At 37.0% G+C, this 23230-nt stretch overlaps 1 long non-coding RNA gene across 1 annotated transcript; it reads left to right on the top strand.

Annotated features, from left to right (window-relative positions):
- The first annotated feature begins 11679 nt into the window (after positions 1 to 11679).
- LOC125799510 (uncharacterized) lies at positions 11680 to 13565 on the top strand. Its single transcript, XR_007438482.1, has 2 exons — positions 11680 to 11768; positions 13127 to 13565. It is a non-coding gene; the product is annotated as an uncharacterized LOC125799510 (long non-coding RNA).
- Positions 13566 to 23230: the final 9665 nt, after the last annotated feature.

The following is a 23230-nucleotide window of genomic DNA, read 5'->3' on the forward strand; positions in this document are numbered from 1 at the left end:
TTTTGGAACTGTTAGGAATAGATCACAAAAAGTGAATGTACACACATTTATATTCATATTCATGTTATCAGACCTGTATACATACTGAACATAAACATATTCATATGCACTTGTCAAAAAAGAAGCACTTGTGATAATCTGTGACAAAAAGGAAGATGAAACTGTGGGAAGACAAAGTTTTGTCAGAAAAAAGAGATTGAGTCTATTGAGACTGTCTGTCCAGTACTGTGCCTCGTGGACTAAAATATAAAAAAGTTTTAAGAAAGTAAACTTCAGCAACTCCTTTAATTACAGCAGAATTACAACATCAGCGATCTGTGTGAGGGATTTTATTGTCTGAGTGTTCTTCACTGATCTCCGGCTCGCGAAAGAGAAAAGGGGGAAAAGAAAGAGCTCCTGCCGCCTCGCCGGAGTTCAGTTACATTTTGGAAGTGAAGTCAAAAACGGTTTCAGAATTTGGGGCCGCATGTCCTTGTCTGAGGCCGGCCAAATGCTGACTTCGAAAAAACAGCCAGCGTTCAATTTTTTAATATCAGATGTGGAATTTGAACTTGGAGCGGAGCACAGATCCAAACGTCCAAAAAAATCCCTGAGAGATGGAGGTGCAGGAGATTGTTTTAACAACTGCTTGGCCCTTGAGGTCACTGTGTTCAGCTATTTTATTAATCTCGCGGAGAAACGAAGTACCAGAACATTCTGTTCCACAAGCATGTGATCCAGTCTCCAGCAAGCTGCCAATCACTTCAGTCTCAACAGGGTTAAAGCGAGAGTTCAGTGGAAAAACTGATTTTACGTTCACTTCAGATGTAATAGGTCTGTCATGATAACCGACGTTTTGGAACAGTGTATGATCTTAGGAATAATTGAGATAAACTTTATGGTTGTCATTTTAAAGCCATTTTTATTTTATGCCACTGATATAATGATAATGCAGTAGCATAATAAAGCAACTTTTAAGAGTATCCAGCTGTTGAAAATGGATTCAAAAAATGTTTAAATATCCAAAATAAATAGAACATAAATAAACATCTGCTACATACCGGCTCATTCAAAGCCTATTCATTAATAGAGTCCTCGTTTTAAATATTTATATTTTTATTTTTATTTCTAGTAATCATTTTATATCCCTATTTCTTATTATATAGGGTTTTTCCATGCATTGTACAAAAAAAATGCTAATGTAATTATTGTGACAGGCCTAACTTCAGATATAGCTAACCAAGTAACATATCATATCTATCCAAGATATGCCTGAGTTTGCTTCTTTATTCTTTTAAGAAATAACTTAATTGGCGCTATCTTAAACCCTATGTAAGGCGCAGGGAGAAGCTCATTGCTATCTTACTCCCTACAGAGATTATAAATATATTTACACTGATAAGTGCGGTGTAGAGCTTAGATTGGTCCCAAATTGGGTCGGGTCAGGTTCGGGCAGAGAATCTAAGTTCTAGTGTGGTGGTCTGAAAGTGATGTATATTTAGGAAAATATACATAAAATATACATTAAAAAAACTAAAACCGTCAACAGCCAACAGTCAGACGTTCATTGCTATCTTGGCATCGCAGGCATGCGCAGGCCTGTGCACTAGATACGTGTACATCCCCACTTGCAACACATACACACACACAAGAGTGCACAGCAGGGCACAAACCCAACTTCACAAAAGCGATGCACCGTTAAAATACCAATCCACCGAAGTCAGAGCTTACCTGGCTCCTAAAGGTAATGGCAAGTGACACACTGATTGGCTTATTTCAAAAAATGATTAATCATGAAAATTAGAACATGCTTTTTTTGTGCATTTAGAGCCTCTCAAGGCATACTTTTCCCATTGTTACGATAGCAAAGGGACATTGAAAGCCCTAAATCAAGCTGCACACTGCATGGTTAATGGCTCATCTATAGATTGCTAAAAATAGGGCCCTTATTGATGCCAGTGAAGCTTACAGAAGTAAATTAAGTCAAATTGCTCTGTACTGTAGCAGCAGTGCTGTATTACTAAAACATCCTTATAATTTTACTGTTAACAATTCCACACCTCCGAGATCTTGGTCATACATAACAGTTTGAAACACTGCTTGACAGCCAAATTAAAACAATTTAATATAAATGTCAGTTTATAACTTGTTTTTTGGGCAAGTGTGGCTAAACTACACTTACCTTACAGAGCCCGGGTCTATGTCTGTTAGAACTTTGGCTCTAACCCTGTCACAGCAGACTGTCATAACCCTGTCATCAGCACCAATTCTACAGATCCAGGCTTCTGTCCATGGTAACAACCCAGCTATCCTGCTTCAAACTTCCAAAGTTTCAAACAGTGTTTCGTTTCAACATATTGAAGACTTGATTAACAGAAGATTGGAAAAGATTTTTGGTGGAGGAATATCTGGACACTCACTTTCCCCTGAACATTGTGTCCTGCTGTCTCCCATCTTGCATGCACAGAGCCATGTGGGCGGGGCCATGAGGGTGGCCCCTTTCTTGTCATTTGGGGAAGGCCTAAGGGCCAATTTATACTTATGCATCCACTTCTGAACCTATTGCGTAGCCTACATGTCGCCGCGTACCCTTCGCTGTAGTCTACGCTGTAGCTTGACAAGAACCTCTCTGGAAATGTACCTATGCGTCATGTGACACGGACAGCCGCAGCTGTGATAGGTCCCCTTGTCCTTGTGTCCCCTCCCACACATTCCCACCTTCGCAGTTTAAACTGCAGAGTGGCATAGAGCTGCTGATACGCACATGCAGAAGTATAAACGCACTCCACTGCGTAGCGCACTCTCACTGGATGCACGTAGGCTACGGCATAGGTGCGTCGCTGAAGTATAAATTGGGCTTAAGTTTCACATGCATGTGTAACATTTTAATGAACATTTATCATTATATAATTTATTTTAAACAATCTAGTGTTCTATTCATTGGGTGGGTGCCTGAAAGTGGCAAAGACTGAAATAAATTTTATAGCACCTACAAGATCTGCTTATGTGCCATTGGTACGTAAGATACCTGGTTCTACACATGCACATACAGTGACTCAGCAAGTGAGAAAGAGATTTTTTCACTGAAAAATCCACATTTAACACTTCCTCTTAAAGAGGACTCTATGCAAGCACTGAAACACCCTCCATCACGTTTAACAGATACTCTGTTCAGAACACATTTACTCCACTATACGTTATGTTTAAATGATCTGTGCAATTAGGAACTACCCCATATATGGTGTCTGCATACAAAGGTACATATATAAAAGCATGGTAGTGTGATCTATTCAAATATGACAAATATGACTGATAATTAGACTGTGATATAAATATATGGTTTCAGATCCTTGCAGCGTGAGTGGAGGTTTGATTCAGTTTGAGGAAATTGTTTCTGCTGTAAACTCGTCCTGACCCCAACCCCACCTCCCTCACACTCACTTTCAGCCTGAAATATTAATGAAGCAGCAGCACAATGCGTCGTCTCAAGCACACTCATACAAACACACACACACACACACATGCACTCACACACTCACAGATAGAGAATTATTCTGGAACTGCCTGCAGGGGTCAGCAAACTGGAAACTTCCTCGCTCTCCTACTTTCTCTCTTTTGCTCTCTCTCTCTCTCTCTCTCTCTCTCACACACACACACACACACACACACATTCGCACACACACTCTCCCTTCCTCTGTCTTTGTCTGTTGCCACCTCCAGATTTGGCTCCCTTATGGAAGAGTGAGAGAGAGACAAACAGGCTGATGGAGTGAGAAAGCGAGAGAGAGAGACACAGACAGACTGACAGAGTAAGGAGAGACAGAATGAGAGAGAGAAGCAGAGCAGAGCAAGAGAAAGAGAGATGAGAGAAGGAGAGAGAGTGTGTGGGAAGGCTAAATCAGATTAAGAACAAAAATGATTTTTCAGACAGCCCTCTGAGACGCCACAAATAAACACACACACACACACACACACAAACCTGTACACACTGGAGCTGGTGGTATCCGTCTTTTAATACCTCAAAGGGACATTTTGTCCCAAATAAGAGTAGAAAAATTCAGTAAAATGTGTTTTTGCCATTTGTTTTTAGAATTTATCTCTAATTTTCTCCCCAATTTTGAAGGCCAATGACCCAACCCACTCATTAGCCACTCCCACTATCACTAGTAATACTCTAAGAGGGTAAGAACTAGCACATGGCACATGTTTAATCACAGACCTCGCCTCTTTTCAAACTGCCATTAAAGCAGCATTTCTATGCTAACCAGATACGCTTAGAGGAATATACCAGATTTCTAGCTCTGATACATCAGCTAACAGATGCCTGTGCTGACCAACATCACACTAGTAGATGTAGAGAAAGAACATCATCTTCCCACCTACAGAAAGCAAGGCAATTGTGCAATTGTGCACTCTCTGACTCCGGCTGCTGATGGCAAGCAGCAAGATTAGGAATTCAAGCCACAAATCCATGGATCACAGCATTAGCGCCTTAGTCTTCTGGACCACTCAGAGAGCATTTGTGATGTTTTAATGAACATTAATCATTATATTCATCATGTTAACCAATATGGTGGTCTAGAGCAGCATTAGAATTAGCGGCTAACTGTAAATAAAGTGCTAGCTCTTTTGTCGTTTAGAGGGGAGTATATCAAACTGTAGCCTGAGTGTTTAGCGTGTTAAAACAAGCTATGTGGGACGAACCGCTAGCTAATATCGCACTGGCTTATTGGAACACTAATTCTAATGCTCTTGCCTTAGTGCTGGAGAAATTTGGGAATCTAAGCTAACTGTAAATAAACAGAAGGGGTTTACTCACCCAAATAAACAGTTTTCAGGAGATAAATCTTTGTAGATTAACATCCAGCGCTCGTTTGACTTTAAAAGAATGTCTTTTTTTATTGCAGCTTTGTAAACTTACCTTAACTTTACTTACCCCCACCACCACCCAGGGGCGAGACCTGCTGAATTAGAAGTTCCATATAGTGTCTTATAAAATGCACATTATATACAGTGTGCCTTCTATATGAAAATTGTCCACAAAATAGACATTTATTGATAGTGTGCCTTATAATCTGGTGCGCCTTCTGTATGAAAATAGTCCAGAAAATAGATGTATATTCATAGTGCGCCTTATAATCCGGTGCGCTTTATATTCTGGTGCGCCTTATACTGTGACAAATACGGTACCCACAAGATTTATAATTGGTATGTATGCTGCCTGCTTCCACACATGCACAAAAGACGACTCAGCAAGTAAGTGAGCAAGTAAGAAAGAGAGATTGATTCAGGGGTTTTTTTGCGCTTACACAGCAAAATCCACATTAAACACTTCCTCTTTGAAGAGCTCTCTGTGCAAGCATTGATACACCCTCCATCATGTTTAACAGATGAGGTGGCATAATTTTAATCGTGGGCTGTTTCTTTTTGTAGCTCCACTGTTTGCTTTTGCTACCACTCCAATACATGTTACATTGGCCTCACATGTCCATAAGATCCTTTCCATGAACTTTGCGGGCTCTTTTAGGTACTTTTTGCTGAAAAGACCCTTTAGACTTGCATGTAATCTGGCCTTCCCGTCTTTGTGGATGACTAATGGTTTGTATCGTGCAGTGTAGCTTCTGTGTTTCTGTTCAGACTGTCTTCTGCAGACAGCGGTCGCTGACAAATCCACACCTGCCTTCCAAAGAAGAGTGTTTCCCATCTGTCAGACATGTTCTTCTGTTCTTCATTATAGTGAACATTCTTATGTCATGAGCTGTGATCATCAGATGCTTTTCTTGGCCTACCAGTCCCTTTGTGGTAACTGAGATCACCAGTTCTCTAATTCTTCTTGTTCCAAACAGTTGTTTCTGGTGAGAATAAGAGTTTGACGGATGTCTCTTACTGTTTCGTTCTTGTTAGTCAGCTGTAATACAGATTCTTTAACCCATTAAAGTCTAAAGGCCTGTATATTGGTCTATATTTAATCCATCACTCTCAAACCACACATGTTACATATTCATTTTATTACAGTTATTGAATTATTTATAGTAACTAGGGCTGCGCGATATTGTAAAATAAAACGTGACATGATATTTTGTTGTTCTGTGATGTATACTGTCGAAAGCTTTGACAAAATATTTTCATTATTTTTTTCTGCGTATTAACACTACTATGAGGAAAAAAACTATGGAATTATTTAGTAAGCAAACAATGTTAAACAAACCAAGATGTTTTATGTTTTAGCTACTTCAAAGTTGGCACCTTATGCTTAGATGACTTCATTAGACATCTTGGCTGGATTTTCTCAATCATCTGTATGAGGGAGAGTCACCTGGAAAAGCTTTCAGTTAACAGCTGTGCTGAAGAGTTATTTACTTAAATTTATTGCTGCTTAATGTGTTTGAAAGCATCAGTAGTAAAGTTGTGAAGAGGTAAAATTGGTAAACAGTGAATAGCCCTATTCGAGTACTGTTCAAATCCATATTATGGCAAGAACTAAGCTTTATGTGACATTGCACTTGTTAAGAATTGAATATTGTGGATTACAGTGCTAAAATATTACATTTGCAGCACTGGTACTTACAGAATATTTAGTGATCAATATACTTAAAATTGTGGTTAGGGTTTATTTAGTAGCTGTAGTACCATATTTTTCGGACTATAAGGTGCAGCTAAAATCCTTTAATTTTCCTAAAAATCGTCAGTGAGTCACTGATGAATTACAAAGTATAAGGGAGCTGGGTAGAGCTGCTAACCACGGCTGGCTAGTTCTGCTAACCACGGCTGGCAATGCTGCTAACTGCAGCTGGCTAGCGATGCTAACCACGACTGGCTATGCTGTTAATTGCGGCTAGTGCTAACCCTTGGACAAAATACTGGAATTCTAAGCTTATTGTAAATAAATAGAAGCACTTTACTTACCCAAATAAACCATTTTTAGGAGAGAAATCTGTGTAGATTAATATCCAGTGCTCGTTTGACTTTAAAAGAAAGGTTTTACAGTTTTGTTTACTTTGTTTACTAAAGCTGGGCGTTTCCCCCAGCTTTCCCATTAGAAGGCAAACCTGGTGACACCCTTGTTCACTTCGATGTAGGCATCCTTACTAGTGTCGCTTAAGGCTTCTTAAAATCCGGTGCGCTTTACATACAAAAATAGACCAGTAAAAAAATGTTCATTGACTGCGCCTTATAATCTGGTGCGGTATAATCCGGTTATAGTCTGAAAAACAGTAACTAAATAGTAGTGTGCATTGACTGTGGATACGATTTTGTCTGTTTACATGGACAGTTCTAGCCAGGCACTGCTGGCCACGATCATTACCACTGTCTTCACTGTCCACATTGGGTGGTAATACAGTATATACTATAGATGTATTCCTAGTGCACAATTGAATCTGTGGATGGAGGAATGTTACTTCAGAACTGCAATTTCCTATTCATCTGGCATAAACTATCAAGCCTCATTCACACTCACAATATAACACCTCACAACATATAAAGCTGTGGGCATTACCGAGCCATCTCCTATCTACTTAAAAAAACACCTGTAAAGCCATATATTCCAGATATTTCTGTTTCTTTAAAATCTATATGTTCAACAGTAAAATGTATTAAAAATAGAAGAAAATAGAAAAATATGTCTTTGTTACAATCATCATAGAAGACACTATATGTGTTTTTTATTTGTTAGTTATATTAGTCATGTAACTGATTTGTAATGGACAACAACATGTGTTTTTGGACTATTTTTTCATTTAAAAAGGAAATTTTAAATGTATTACAACCCACTGTGTACAACACACAAGACTAATGAGGCCGCTGTTAGAACGCAATGGAATAGCATCCAGTCTTCCTGCAGGGTATTACTGCACATAGTTTTCTAATTTGTTGAATGCTGACCTTGTTCCCTGACCCCACTGAGCTTGTTTACTCGTGAAAGGTTCGATTTATTTGTTATTACACATATTTTGCTAAAGATAGAGCAGCCCAGCTCAAATTAGTTCTGTTTTTCCAACGATTTTGATTTATTTTTCTAACGTGACAGTCATAATGGATGATCTCGCTCTAATTATCGTAGGACGGAAACTGTGTTTGTGCTGTGAAGCTTCTGTCTGGCTGGGAACGTAACAAGCTACAGGAAGTGTACGGATGTGTTTTCTCCAGGCCGGCTGGATCAATGCGGCCGTGTCTTTCGGGGCTGAGGAGCTGCGGCCCTCTGGAACTTTCAGAAGAAGAATGTGTTTATGTTGAAAGAGTGGCCTCGGGCAGACTTGTAATTGTTACTTTGCACAATGCATTGCAGCAACCTGTTTTTGTTCAATTATTCAATGTGTCTGGTATGTGTTTCCTTTGCACAGTGAGACATCAGCAAACCGCCTCGCAACACCTGCAGCACCGCCGACCAAATGCTGAACACCCGCAGACCTCTTGTAATTCACTGCAGCTCAGTCCTGCTGGAGTTATAGAGGCGCAGTGTTTTTGGTTAAAGGCTTTACTGAAGGCTAGAGCAGCTGCTGTTACCATATTACACAACACAATCTCTTTAAAATATTCGTCAGACTAGGGCTGGGTGATGTGTGTTATGAAATATTACATCACGATATTTATTGAAATATTTTCACGATACACAATACTAACCTTGATACAAATGGTCACAGTCAGAACTGCACCAGTTGCTGTGGGAACAATAACACTTTTTCTCTTAAAGGATGATTAAGGATTAAACTTTTATAGTAACTCAAAACATGACCGGGATGTCTGATCATGCTGTTCACAGCAGAGCTTCAGTATTTTTCATTTGAACTATGTTTTGAACTGTGCAGTACATCACGGAAATCTGTTTCGCTCATGGCCTCTGAATCTGCTCACCTCCGTTCCCCCAGTCCCATTTCTACACTCAGGGTTGCCAAATATAGAACACAACAGCATGCAAACAGTGTATTGCAGACATGTAAATGACTAAGTCTAGCTATTTCTGCTGAACAGGTAATCACTAAGCTTTAGTAAGGCTGCTAACCTTAGCTAGGTAATGTACCACCATCACTAGTGGAGACACGTAATGGAGACTAGAAGTATTTTGGACATTAAAATGTGTATATTTACTGATCAGCTAAAGAATAAGACTCATTGCTTCTGGCAACCAGCGTGAGCTTTGTGTCTGTGGCGGGTGGGAAACAAAATTCTATCCAGTGTTTGGAAATTGGACTGCTGTAACCAGGTCACATACTCACTTGCATTTATTACTGATAGTTCCTTTTTATTGTCAAAACCAGTGTATTTATTAAGTTTTTTAATTAGTTTTTTGGTGTATAAATAAATTTGAAACTTGAAAAATGCTAAGATTCAAATTTAAAATCCATTTTCCTAAAACCCTGTTATTTTGCTTCAGAGTAATACTGCAATTAGGGCTGGGTGACATGGCAAAAAATAATACTTCGATATGTTTATAATTTTAGAGAATATGCTACAATTTCGATATCAGTATGAACAATATAAATGCCACCTCCCGTGATGCATGTAATTACACACTGATAGAGCTGGGTGTTATGTTAAAATATTATATCACAATATTTAAAGACATTTTCATGATACACAGAACATTTTAATAAAAACTTTAAGCTAAAGATTTTGGAGTTTTCTGCAACTGGTTTGACAATCATTTTATGTTTTACGGTAAATCCAACCAATATCACAATTCATCACTATAAGTAATGTCCCTGCCTATCATTGTTATGCGATTGTGCAGTGTTTTACACATCCAAACACCATGAGAACATGTCAATAGATAGAAGTTGGTCAGTAGATGGTCAGTGGATGGTCTGGGTCCACTGGGTTCTTCCCTATCTGCCTCTGGATCGCAGGGGCATGGTGGCGGTTTCTTGCCTCCATTGTGGTAGGCATTTCATGACATAATCCGTAACACATGACATATTTTTGCAAAAAACAATAGAATAGAAGTAACTGTGCGTGTGTGTGTAAGTATTTATGTGTATGTATTAATATGTATGTATATTTATGTATGTGTGTATATGTATAAGCATATGTATAGTTAGATATGTGAGTATGTGTATATATGTATGTTTGTTTATTTTATGTTTATTTTATTATTATTATTATTATTTTGTTTGTTTGTTTGTTTTTTGTTTATTTTTTTTTTTTCTTTCTTTTCTTTTTCTTCTTCTTGTACCCCCCTCCTGTACCTCACACTCCGATCCTTCCAACCCTGAACTCCCACAACTATATCCACACAAAATATATATATATATATATATAAAATAATAATAATAATAATAATAATAATAATAATAATAATAATAAAAAAAAATAAATAAATAAAAATAAAGTATTAATTGTCCTCCGAAGAGGGGGGGTGGTGGTTGGGCCAAAAAAAAAAAGAAAAAAAAAAAAGAAGTTGGTCAGTACTGTATGTACAACTGATTTAATTACACTAATAGATAGAAGTAATAGATAGAAGAAGAGTAAACTGGTAAAACTGTAGGATAATACTGTTTATACTCGTAGTGTGGTGGTGACGGGTTGCTCTCCAGTGTCAACTACACCATATTCTCACAAAACCACTGTTGTATTTTACTATTTTGACTTCCCAAAGGACACATTAAACAGTGTCACACAGACTGTACACTGTAGAACAACTGCAAATCAGCCTGCTTTGATTGTGTGACATCAGAAAAATCTGGCAGAAATATCATATTTCATACAGAACATACAGCACAAAGAGATTTAATTAGGCTTTATTTTTTCATTTTAGTTACTTTTGCCTCACTTTATTATTAAGAGTGAGTAGTAATAATGAAGAGTTAACATGTAAGGAATGGTGTCAGACAGTGTATAATTAATCCTGATGACTAGATAGCAGTGTTTTACACTTTTATTAGATCACACTGTTCTGTAGTGTATAAATATGACTGGTTTCCTAAAATTTGACTTCTATACATTCTCTATGTATCACTTCTTTACAGTTTTGCAGTAAACTGCGATACACCATGTTCTTACCAATACACAGCCCTACTTACAACTGTAAGATAGTGACCTTTTTTAGGCCAATGTAATTTGTTCCAAAAACTGGACACCTGTGGACATCTTGCATCAGTTGTTGCACTCCCTGGAATGCAAAATAATCACCAGTAGAGTAAATGTAGAGCAAGGTTAGTGCAATTATCTTGGCTTAATTAGATAGCCACACTAGTGTTCACTCTTGACTCATATTCTTCGTATTCTCGTAAGATTGTATTCATTTGTGTTGGTTTGTTGGGCAGCATACAGTCTCCTAAACTTACTCATGTTGGTTTGTTCATCATTAAATTTAGTGTGTAGAACAACTGTCAGATGCACATTATGTCAAAAAGTAAAAAAAAAATGCTGTTGTTGGTCTTATCATAGCTCTAGTTTATTGTATTCAGTTCTATAACACTACAGATAGATTGAGGGAAAGTAGAGATGCTCTTTCCCCTGATTGGGTGGATCTTTGAATGTTGATGGTCCAAATCATTAGTCTATATAGTCCCAGTTAGATTGGCTTTCTCGACACAGAAAATGATTTATTTATACCTGATCAAATTTGAGGAAAATAATATTAATATTAAAGAATATCAATATAACGATTAATCATTAAGAATGATTTCTTCTTCTCTCTGCAGAGTGCAGGTTTCAGTGCAGTAATGGTAAATGTCTGCACCTGGTGTCTCTGATCTGTAACCAGCTGAATGACTGTGGAGATCTGAGTGATGAACAGAGCTGCTCTACAGTCAGCCTTCAGCCCCCACTGAACCAGCCCACCTTACACAGTGAGTAACACACCTTACACACACTCTACACACACTTTACACACACTCTACAGTCAGTGTTTCGCTCCTACTGAACCAGCCTACCTTACACATTGAGTAACACGCTGTACACACACTCTACACTCAGCCTTTAGCTCCCACTGAACTATGGAAGTAAAACAGTGTCACCAGATTTTGAATTTTAAATGCACTTGAATTTTTAGCACTGAATTATTTTACATTGAATTATTGCATGTGATTTTTTTTGCCTCTGAATTAAACACTTTAATTTTTCAGTATATCATTTTCACTTATTTTGTTTGAATGTAAAAAAATTCAAAAGCAAAAATTCAAGTTTTAAAAATTCAATTAAAATAAATTCAGGTTGCTCAAATTCGACCTGTCAAATTCGACTGCTAAAATACAACGCTCAAAATTCGCTGTAAACATCCGGGACACACAGGATGAGCAATCAATTCAGTCTTCAATCGAGCCAACAACCAGCCAATCACATCACGCTCCGAAGATCACGTGACAGGTAGCGCCTCAGTACAGCAGAGCCGCTCAACGCAGCTCACAGCCCCCCTCCGCTGCTGCTCTCGAGAAGGTGAGTGTAAAACAGCTGAAAACAGGGCATTTACCTCACCACTGTGGCCATGTAATATCACTTAAACGGTGTAGAAATCATCACTTTAACCACGGTTTGCTCTGTGGTTTGTAAACATATTAAATTAAGATAGATATCCAGATATACCTTGTTAAACTAACTAACTAACTAAATAAAGCTCCTCTGTTCATTTCAGAAAGAGCTTCAAACACGAACACTAGATCAATTATTTATAAATACAGCCAGACTGTGTGGAAGATAATTACTACTGTAGAATCTGAGATAGTAACTTAGTTAGCTACCTATCTTGCTAGTTAGCTGTGGGACTGTGCGATTATAGACACGATACTACCTAGTTAGCGGTTTGTTTAGCAATACCTTATTTACACTTTGCTGCAAAGTATGTTGCTTAGTGTACTGGCCACTGTCTAAATAAATATATTGAGCTATATTACACTTACTGTACCCCTCTCAGGCCGGTCCTCTCATTAAATAAAGGAGATTTATTACAGTTACTATATACCTCTCAGGCTGGTAACTAGGTCTAGATGTATGTGTGGGCATTATCTAATTTGTAATCAGTGCAATATTTATTAGTGATGTCTTTTATACATTTTTATTTATATTTATGTCATGTTAATAAATGAGAATCAAATATTGCAACCCATGAGAGAGTATTATTAGTAATATTTATTAAATGTTTTATGTTAATAATAATTATCACATTTTGTAAATGCTGTCGCTAAAAGTGAATCTGATGTTTTTATTTAAGGTTGAAAAGAAGATGAAGAAGTTTCAGCTTGCAGCTATGGAGAGTTCACCACGAAAAGAACGAAGTCAAAGAATACAAAGATCTGTCCACTTGAAGATTTTATGCAGAATTATTTGGATTATGAATAGGAACCACATTATTTGCAACAGCTTTTATTATTTATACAAACAAGATGAACATGATATGATGTGCCAGAATATAGGGAGGCTGCCTAAAACATACAAAAAAAAATACAGAACACATGTAAACAACTAAAGAAAAACAGAACATATATAAAATCAATAAATAAATCAAATAAACACAGCACAGACTGCATGAAATTGGATTTCTTTATTTGTTCTTTAAAAGTTTGGAGAAAGGAAACCTGTGGAATACAAAAGAAACTTGAAAAATTACTGCATTTGATACATGGATATAATTAAACATTTTAAGAACATTACCTACCTTTTATTATCCTTTCTTTTTCTGCGAGAAAATATCCTGTTTAAGAAAATGAAGACAAGAAGTATGACTGTGTTAAACTTGGTGTTGTTTGGATTCAGTATTTACTTCATTTATATAAAACATTTTTGCAATTATTATTGCATTGGTTTTGGCACAAACCAATTACTAATGCATCTCAGAAAATCTGAAGATCATGAGAATATCATAATTTAACAGAAATTATACATTACACTACATGTAAAGTGACATATTCCAAATCATTTTTACCTGGCTAAAAGTTCATTAAACCAGAATTACTGTCTTAACCTTAACCCAGTTTACTAGAATATGTAGTTTAAACTTAAAATAAAAAAAGTTAAATGTGACCGTTTACTGAACGATATTAAACACAAATATATATTTTTCACTATTGAGATGCACTAGTAAACAGGACTAATCATGCTGTATCTTAATTACACAAGCATTTTAGGACTATTATTTACTGTTGATATCCTCAGTTAAAGCCTGAGTTGAATTGTTAACAAATTTATAAAATATATATTAAATATAAACATTAAAATCAATATCATAAAATAAATACTGGTCATATCTTAAATTATCTCTGTTAAATTAGTTAGTAAAGAGACAAAAAGCAATTCTAATAAATCTCCTTTATTTAATGAGAGGACCGGCCTGAGAGGGGTACAGTAAGTGTAATATAGCTCAATATATTTATTTAGACATTGGCCAGTACACTAAGCAACATACTTTGCAGCAAAGTGTAAATAAGGTATTGCTAAACAAACCTCTAACTAGGTAGTATCTTGTCTATAATCGCACAGTCCCACAGCTAACTAGCAAGATAGGTAGCTAACTAAGTTACTATCTCAGATTCTACAGTAGTAATTATCTTCCACACAGTCTGGCTGTATTTATAAATAATTGATCTAGTGTTCGTGTTTGAAGCTCTTTCTGAAATGAACAGAGGAGCTTTATTTATTTAGTTAGTTAGTTTAACAAGGTATATCTGGATATCTATCTTAATTTAATATGTTTACAAACCACAGAGCAAACCCTGGTTAAAGTGATGATTTCTACACCGTTTAAGTGATATTACATGGCCACAGTGGTGAGGTAAATGCCCTGTTTTCAGCTGTTTTACACTCACCTTCTCGAGAGCAGCAGCGGAGGGGGCTGTGAGCTGCGTTGAGCGGCTCTGCTGTACTGAGGCGCTACCTGTCACGTGATCTTCGGAGCGTGATGTGATTGGCTGGTTGTTGGCTCGATTGAAGACTGAATCGATTGCTCATCCTGTGTGTCCCGGATGTTTACAGTGAATTTTGAGCGTTGTATTTTAGCAGTCGAATTTGACAGGTCGAATTTGAGCAACCTGAATTTATTTTAATTGAATTTTTAAAACTTGAATTTTTGCTTTTGAATTTTTTTACATTCAAATAAGTGAAAATGATATACTGAAAAATTAAAGTGTTTAATTCAGAGGCAAAAAAAATCACATGCAATAATTCAATGTAAAATAATTCAGTGCTAAATATTCAAGTGCTTTTAAAATTCAAAATCTGGTGACACTGTTTTACTTCCATACTGAACCAGCCTACCTTACACATTGAGTAACACACTCTACACACACTCTACACTCAGCCTTTAGCTCCCACTGAACCAGCCTACCTTACGCAGTCAGTAACACACTCTACAAACACTTTACACACACTCTACAGTCAGTCTTTAGCTCCAACTGAACCACCCTATCTTACACAGTGAGTAACACACTCTACACACACTTTACAGTCATCCACAAGAAAACCAAGAAATACTCAGCTAGATAAAAACTTGAAGAAAGCTAAAAAACTCTGTGCTTTACTCTTTTCTTTAATACTACTCTCTTTAGTCTTTTTCTCTCTCTTTCTCTCTCTCTCTCTCTCTCTCTCTCTCTCTCAGAGGGACAGTAAACAGATGTTCTCTGTCACACATCAGCCAAAACTGCACAGTGAACTTTCCCCCTGTAATCTAGACTTCCTGGGTCAAAACACACACACAGTCAGACCGGCCGGAGTGTGTGATGCTAGGTTTTTGGATTTTACAGCTCAGCTTTATTACACTGTCTGCTTACACACACACACACACACACCTCAGTCTTACTCTCTCCCTGTCTCTCTCTCTCTCTCTCTCTGTCTTCCGTGGCGTCGAGCCAACTGCTGCACTTCAAATATTTAGCAGTCTAGCCCACATGCTAATGAAGGTGTCTGTGTTTGGTTGCTATTTAAGACACACCTGTGTGTGTGTGTGTGTGTGTGTGTGTGTGTGTGTATGTGTGAGACGGAGTGTGTGCTGTGATTGAATTTTCAGGGGCTGTGGAGTGCTGATTTTTGAGTGAAGGAGTGAGAGAGAGAGAGAGAGAGAGAGAGAGAGAGAGAGAGAGAGAGAGAGAGAGAGGAAGAACCACACATAGAGAAAGAAAGAGGAAGGAGATAGGAGACAGAGTGAGAAAAAGAGAGAGAGAGAAAGACGAATATAGAAGTGAGAGAGACCAAGATAGACAGTGGTGAGAGATAGTGGTGTGAGAGAGAGAGAGAGAGAGAGAGAGAGAGAGAAGATTCGATTCTAATGGAGTTTGCTGTCTCAGACAGATGGATCATGAATACGGTCTAGACGGAGCGTCTGGGTGAGTCAGGGATGTCCCTGCAGCGCTGCAGTGGGGTCCTCTCACCGCGCTCACACACACACACACACACACACACACACACACACACACACACACACCACCCCCACATCACACACACACACACAGCTAAATTAGAGCAGTGTGAGGCAGGGGGGCAGGATTTCCATGAAAATCATCTCAGATTTCTTACTGACTCTCTCTCTGAGCCTCATTCAGCTCTTACAGCAAACACTAACCAGCTGTGTCAATCACTTTCACATTTACACTCACAATTACATTCATTATCACATTCAGTCATACTCATGCTCACATTCATGCTCACAATCACAAACACAGTCGCAGTCAGTCAACAACCACACAAAGTCGGTCAAAATCTTAATCACATTCACTTTTACAATCAGAGTCACGCTTACAGTCACAATCACAACCACTCAATGATTGTACTTACTCACAATCACATTCACACTTACAATCAAACCCAGTGACAATCACATTCACCTTCACAATTCCAGCCACCATCACGGATATAATAACAGTCTCTTTCATTGCCATAATCACAGTCTTAATCGCACAGTCGCAATCATAGCCACAATCACAGTCACAGTCTCACTCACGATAATAATCACAATCACGTTCACACTCACAATCACACCCAGTGACGATCACATTCACCTTCACAATTGCAGCCACCTTCACAGGTATAATTCCAGTCTCCTTCACTGTCATAATCACAGTCTTAGTCACGCAGTCACAATCACAGTCACACACACAGTCACAGTCTTACTTACAATAATAATCACAATCACTCATTCTATCAAAATAACATTTGCTGTCCCAGTCAGAGTCATACTCATTAATAAACAGTCACAATTACACCCAAAAACTCATAATTTCACTCATAATTACACTCACACTCACTCATCCAGCACACTCTGACAGTGTTATTTAATTCACCATACACAAACCCAGCATATCCTTACAGCTCAACCGCCCACCCACCCAGCGCTCTCCGAGGAGGGGTCAGAGGTTAAGAGTGTTATGAACTGGAGGTCAGTGTCGTGAGAAACAGCCTTGAATTTGACCTTTAGTAATCAATATTCATCAATACACTCTGCTTCTGTACTGTATCTTACCATGAGCACGGCAGAGCAGACTGACCGTCTGACAGAACCAGTCAGTTTTATTGATCAGACTGTGTGTTTTTCCCATCATACGCAGCTGAATGAGCCCGTTCCTGTTTCAGTATGTTTCAGAGCAGACTGTGTATAATTACATTTTCTTTTGTTTAGTTTCCATACATATCACATGTAGTGTGTTGCTCACTGAGATTGTGACTGAGTGACTGTGTGATTGTTACTGTAACTATGATTGGGATTGAGTGCGACTTTTATTGTAACTAGGATTGTGACTGAAACTGTGACTATGACTGTGACATGAATGTGGTTCAGATATTGACTGTAATTCTGACTTTGAGATGTGAATGAATGTAATTGTGACTAAAATTGTGACAATGATTGTGATGTGAATGTGATTGAAATTGCGACTATGACAGTGATGGGAATGTGACTATGATTGCGATGGGAATGTAATTGAGATTGTGACTAAAATTCTGACTATGATTGTGATGTGAATGTGATTGAGAATTTGACTGAAATTGTGACCATGATTGTGACGTGAATGTGATTGAGATTGTGACTGTGATTGTAATGTGAATGTGATTGAGATTGTGACTGTGATTGTGATGTGAATGTGATTGAGATTGTGACTGTGATTGTAATGTGAATGTGATTGAGATTGTGACTGTGATTGTGATGTGAATGTGATTGAGATTGTGACTGTGATTGTAATGTGAATGTGATTGAGAATTTGACTTAAATTGTGACTATAATTGTGATGTGAATGTGATTGAGATTGTGACTGAAATTGTGACTGTGATTGTGAATGTGATTGAGAATTTGACTTAAATTGTGACCATAATTGTGATGTGAATGTGATTGAGATTGTGACTGAAATTGTGACTGTGATTGTGAATGTGATTGAGAATTTGACTGAAATTGTGACTGTGATTGTGAATGTGAATGTGATTGAGATTGTGACTGTGATTGTAATGGGAATGTACTTGAGAATTTGACTGAAATTGTGACTGTGATTGTGATGTGAATGTGATTGAGAATTTGACTTTAATTGGGACCATGATTGTAATGTAAATGTGATTGAGAATTTTATTGAAATTGTGACCATGATTGTGATGGGAATGTGATTGAGATTGTAACTTGTGTAACTTGTGATTGAGATTGTAAGTTGTGATTATGACTGTTATGTGAATGTGATTGAGAATTTGACTGAAATTGTGACCATGATTTTGATGTGAATGTGATTGAGAATTCAACTGAAATTGTGACTGTGATTGTGACTGTAATGTGAATGTGATTGAGATTCTGACTGTACTTCTGACTTTGTGATGTGAATGTGATGCGAATGTGATACATATTTTGACTGAATTCTGACAGTGATTTGAATGTGATTGTGATTGCATCTAAGTGATTGTGGCTGTTCAGTGATGTGATTGTGAGGGTCATTGTGAATGTGATTGTGTGACTGTTGATTGACTGTATTTGTTAACTGAAATTTGCGTATCTATGCATTTCTACATATATTTAATTTAAAGAGTTATCAAAACACCAACTCTACAGGCTTCATATCGATCTGACTCTAGTTTTAAACTGCTTTTTCCTCTTTGATGCTTTCCCCCTGTAATCTAGGCTTCCTGGGTCAACACATCCAGACACACACCCACACACCCACACACACACATACACACACATTAAGGAATGTTACTCATTACCTGCATCTGGCATAAACTGAGAGGGAGAAGGTAAAGAAGATTGTGTTGTAGCTTCTATAGAGAGACCCTGATCGTGCTGTTTGTTCAGACAGGGACAGAGTGAGTGGGGGAATGGGTGCAGTCAGCTGAGATCAGGTCACAGTGTGTTCTGCTGTGTCTGAGGAGCGTCTCTGGGTGTGTACTTCTGTCTGCCTGAAACATCTGCGCAACATACTCACTGTAAAAGGATTGTCATTGTTAATTAGTTTGATCTAAGCCTGTCAATGTATCAAATATTCTTAAGTGATTTTAATCCAGTATGAATATTCTATATTTGTAATGTTTCTTTTTTGACCGTAGTAATTCAAAGAATAAAAGATGAATCCTCAATTAATCTTCAGCATATGCAGTGGCAGTAATAATTATAAATTATTTTAATACAGTATGAATCTGCACTGTGTAGTTCGTACAGTCTGGTAGTAATATTTGTTCAGGGTTTTTAATCCAGTATGAACCTGCAATGTGTGTAGCTTTATAGTCTGTCAGTAATAATTGGTGTTTGGGTTTAATCCAGTATGAATCTGCAGTGTTAGTGTAGGTTTTCAGTGTTTACCTTTTGACAGTATAGTAAATGTGGAGGGATTTTAATCCAGTTTGAATATGCATCATATACAGTTTATGCAGCGACACTGAATTATTTTAATCCATTATGAATCATCAGTGTGTGAAGTTCTTACAGACTGACAGTAATCAATGTTTAATTAAATCAATTTGAATCCAGTATGAATATGCAGTTTATATAGCTTTATAAGCTGTTAGTAATAATTTAGGAGTGTATTTTTTAAAGCATTCATCTGCTTTGTGTGTGTCTAGGATTTGCAGCCTGACAATAATTCTTGTAAATTATTTTTTTCCAGTATGAATCTGCCGTGTGTGCAGTTTCTATAGTCTTAGAGTATAGAGTATTTTTAAAGATTGACAGCAATATAGTTGTTGAATATTGTTATTCAGTATGAATCTGTTCTCTGTATGTATTTTTTACAGTCTGATAGTCAAAGCTATGGAGTGAGTTTAATCCAGTAAGAATCTGCTTTTTTATAGGTTTGTGTAGGATTTGCAGCCTGACAGTTATACTATAGGAATTTATTTTTCCCAGTATGAATCTGCCATGTGTGGAGTTTGTATAGTCTGACAGTAATAACTGAAGAGTGGGTTTTATTCAGTATGAATCTGCCATGTTTGTAGTTTGTATAATCTGTCAGTAATAATTGAGTATTGGGTTTTATCCAGTATGAATCTGCCATGTGTGTAGTTTGTATAGATTGGTAGTAATAACTGAAGAGTGGGTTTAATCCAGTATGAATCTACCTTATGCTTTAGTTTGTGTATTCTGACAGTAATTGTAACTGAGAAGCGGGTTTAATCCAGTATGTGTGAAGCTTTTACAGTCTTGATATTAACAATTGAAAAGTAATTTAAATGGAAGTTATAATGAATATACATTGTATGTAGTTCTTGGAGTCTGAAAGGAATAATAACTCTGGAGTGAATATACTCCAGTATGAATCTGCAGTGTGTGTAGTAGTTATAGTATGACTGAAGTAATTGTGGAATGTTTTTTTGAATCCAGTATGAATGTTGTGTATATGTAGTTTCTTTACAATTAGACATTAATAATTATGGAGTTTTCCCTTTTAAAAAACATCTATGGAAACTTATCCGATGCTGTAATTGCCATATCACTATAAACAACATGCCCATTATGCCAATTATGATCTATTTTTTACAAATGATTGTCTGTTAACAAGCACTGCATTATGCAGCCCTGCAGTCATGTCTAGAGATGTTTCTGGAGCTCATGTTTACACATTCAGTCTGTTCCTGAAGTGTTTCACACCATAAATTGCTTCCCTCTGTCTCTCTTCCGTCTGTGTGCTTGTGTGTGTGTGTGTGTGTGTGTGGTGAAGACCCCCCCATCGTCTCTCTCCTCTAAGCAGCAGTGTGTGTTGAGAGAGATGAACTGAGACACTGCAGCAGACTCCCTCCATTCTGCCTGACTGCACCATCTGAACAATAATGATAATAATATATTTTGTGTTTTAATGCCTCCTTAAAAGTTACTATAAATAAAATGTACATTTATTAAACTATATTTAAACTCTAAAAGTCTAAATAATATATATATATATATACGTATATATATATATATACGTATATATATATATATATATATATATATATATATATATATATATATATATATACGTATATATATATACGTATATATATATATATATATATATATATATATATATATATATATATATATATATATATATACGTATATATATATACGTATATATATATATATATATATATATAAATAAAACGAAGTTACAATGATTTTGTGGCTTACTTCTGTATATTATCACAAAACATCTCTATCTATCGTGGAGTAATGGGAAAAACTTACCTCAGCACAGTATGGTGGTTTCTGAGTAATAGCAAAAGAAAACGGGGCGTTTTGTGGATAATTGTGTAGATTTAGGTTTAGATTAAATGTTTAAATTAGCTGTATCCATTCTATTTTACTAATAAAACCATTTTTAAAAAATAGTGATGCTGTAAATTGTAGATACATTTGCACTATAAGGCGCACTTAAAATCCTTTAATTTTCCCCAAAATTGTCAGTGTGCCTTATAATTCAGTGCGCCTTGTCTATGAATTCTACCAGTTAGGTATTAAAGAGCAGTAAAACCGCTCTGCTGAAGTACAGCTTAAAACTGGAGTTTCAGTTTAGTTCTGCAGCACCGAGAATAGAGCAGTATTAGCATTAGCTGCTAACCACACTAAGCACTAGCTCTTTCACTGTTTAGAGGTGAGTATTAGTGGACTGTGTCCTGCTGCTTACCCTGGCTGGCACTGCTTTATTAGTATTAGCATTAGCCACTAACCTCACTAAGCACTAGCTCTTTCACCGTTCAAACGTGGGCATATCGGCCTGCAGTCTGCGTGTTTGCTGTGTTAAAACAAGCTATGGGGGAGGAAATGCTAGCTAATATCACCATGCCTTACCAAACCTCTCAGGGTTGCTCAGTTTAACTCTGTCAGTTAGCCGTTAATGCTAATGCTTCTGCACCCAGCCTTAGTGAAAAAAACTGGAAATCTAAGCTTGCTGTAAATAAACAGGATTGCTTTACTCACCCACATAAATGCTTTTCAGAAGAGAAATTTGAAATATATATTTTTTTTGTTTTGTTTACTGAGACGCTTCACCCAGCGGTGAAACCTGCTGAATTAGCAGAGAAACATGGCGACACCCCTGTTTTTTGTGTTGACACGTGGCTTTGTCTTTGCATGATATAGCTTGTAACTTGTATTTGTGGATTGTATGGGTGAACTGTGTTCACAGACAGTTGTTACTGGAACTGTTTCTATGCCCATACAGTGGGGATTTTCAGTACAGAATTATGCCTGTTTATATTGCAGTGCCTCCTGAGGACCTGAAGATCACCAGCATCTATTTTAGGCAGTTGACCTTGTCCCTAGCAAACAGGGATATTCCATATTCTCCATATTCTCTGAATCATAATGCTAATATTATGTGCTATATACTAAGATGGCCAAAGTCATCACAACTTTATGTTAAGAAACATTTTTCTTAAAGTTTTTACAGATTGGTAAACTTCTTCCCATCTTTGATTCTGAGAGACTTTCTAAAGTGTTTTTTTTATATCCAGTCATGTGATTTAGTTGCAAATTTCTGTTTTGTATTGCTAAGTTCTAGTAGTTCTAAATGAGTGAATGTTTTTTTTAATGGAATGTTAAAATATATCACATTTTATTCTAAATAAAACATAGTTCTGTGAGATTTGCACCTTTTACATAGTATAGGGTTGTACATCAGTTAATTGAACTTGTTTACATAGCTTTGGTTAATTTCTGAAGCCACAGTAATTGAGATTTTGTTTAGCCTTGCTACTGTGGTTTGTCAACCACAGCCGATAATGTATGATGATGCAGTTTTTTTACACTGATTCTATTAATAAAATAAATTCATTGTGTCATATAAATTGAATCAAAGGAAATTTCATTCAGTAAAAAACAAGACAAAGAGCTGAAAGCAGACGTTTTGTTTTTGTGGTGTTTACAATGATGCAGCTTCCGAGAATCTGA

This window comes from Astyanax mexicanus, chromosome 3, assembly GCF_023375975.1.
Source record: "Astyanax mexicanus isolate ESR-SI-001 chromosome 3, AstMex3_surface, whole genome shotgun sequence".
In the NCBI taxonomy this organism is placed as follows: domain Eukaryota; kingdom Metazoa; phylum Chordata; class Actinopteri; order Characiformes; family Acestrorhamphidae; genus Astyanax; species Astyanax mexicanus.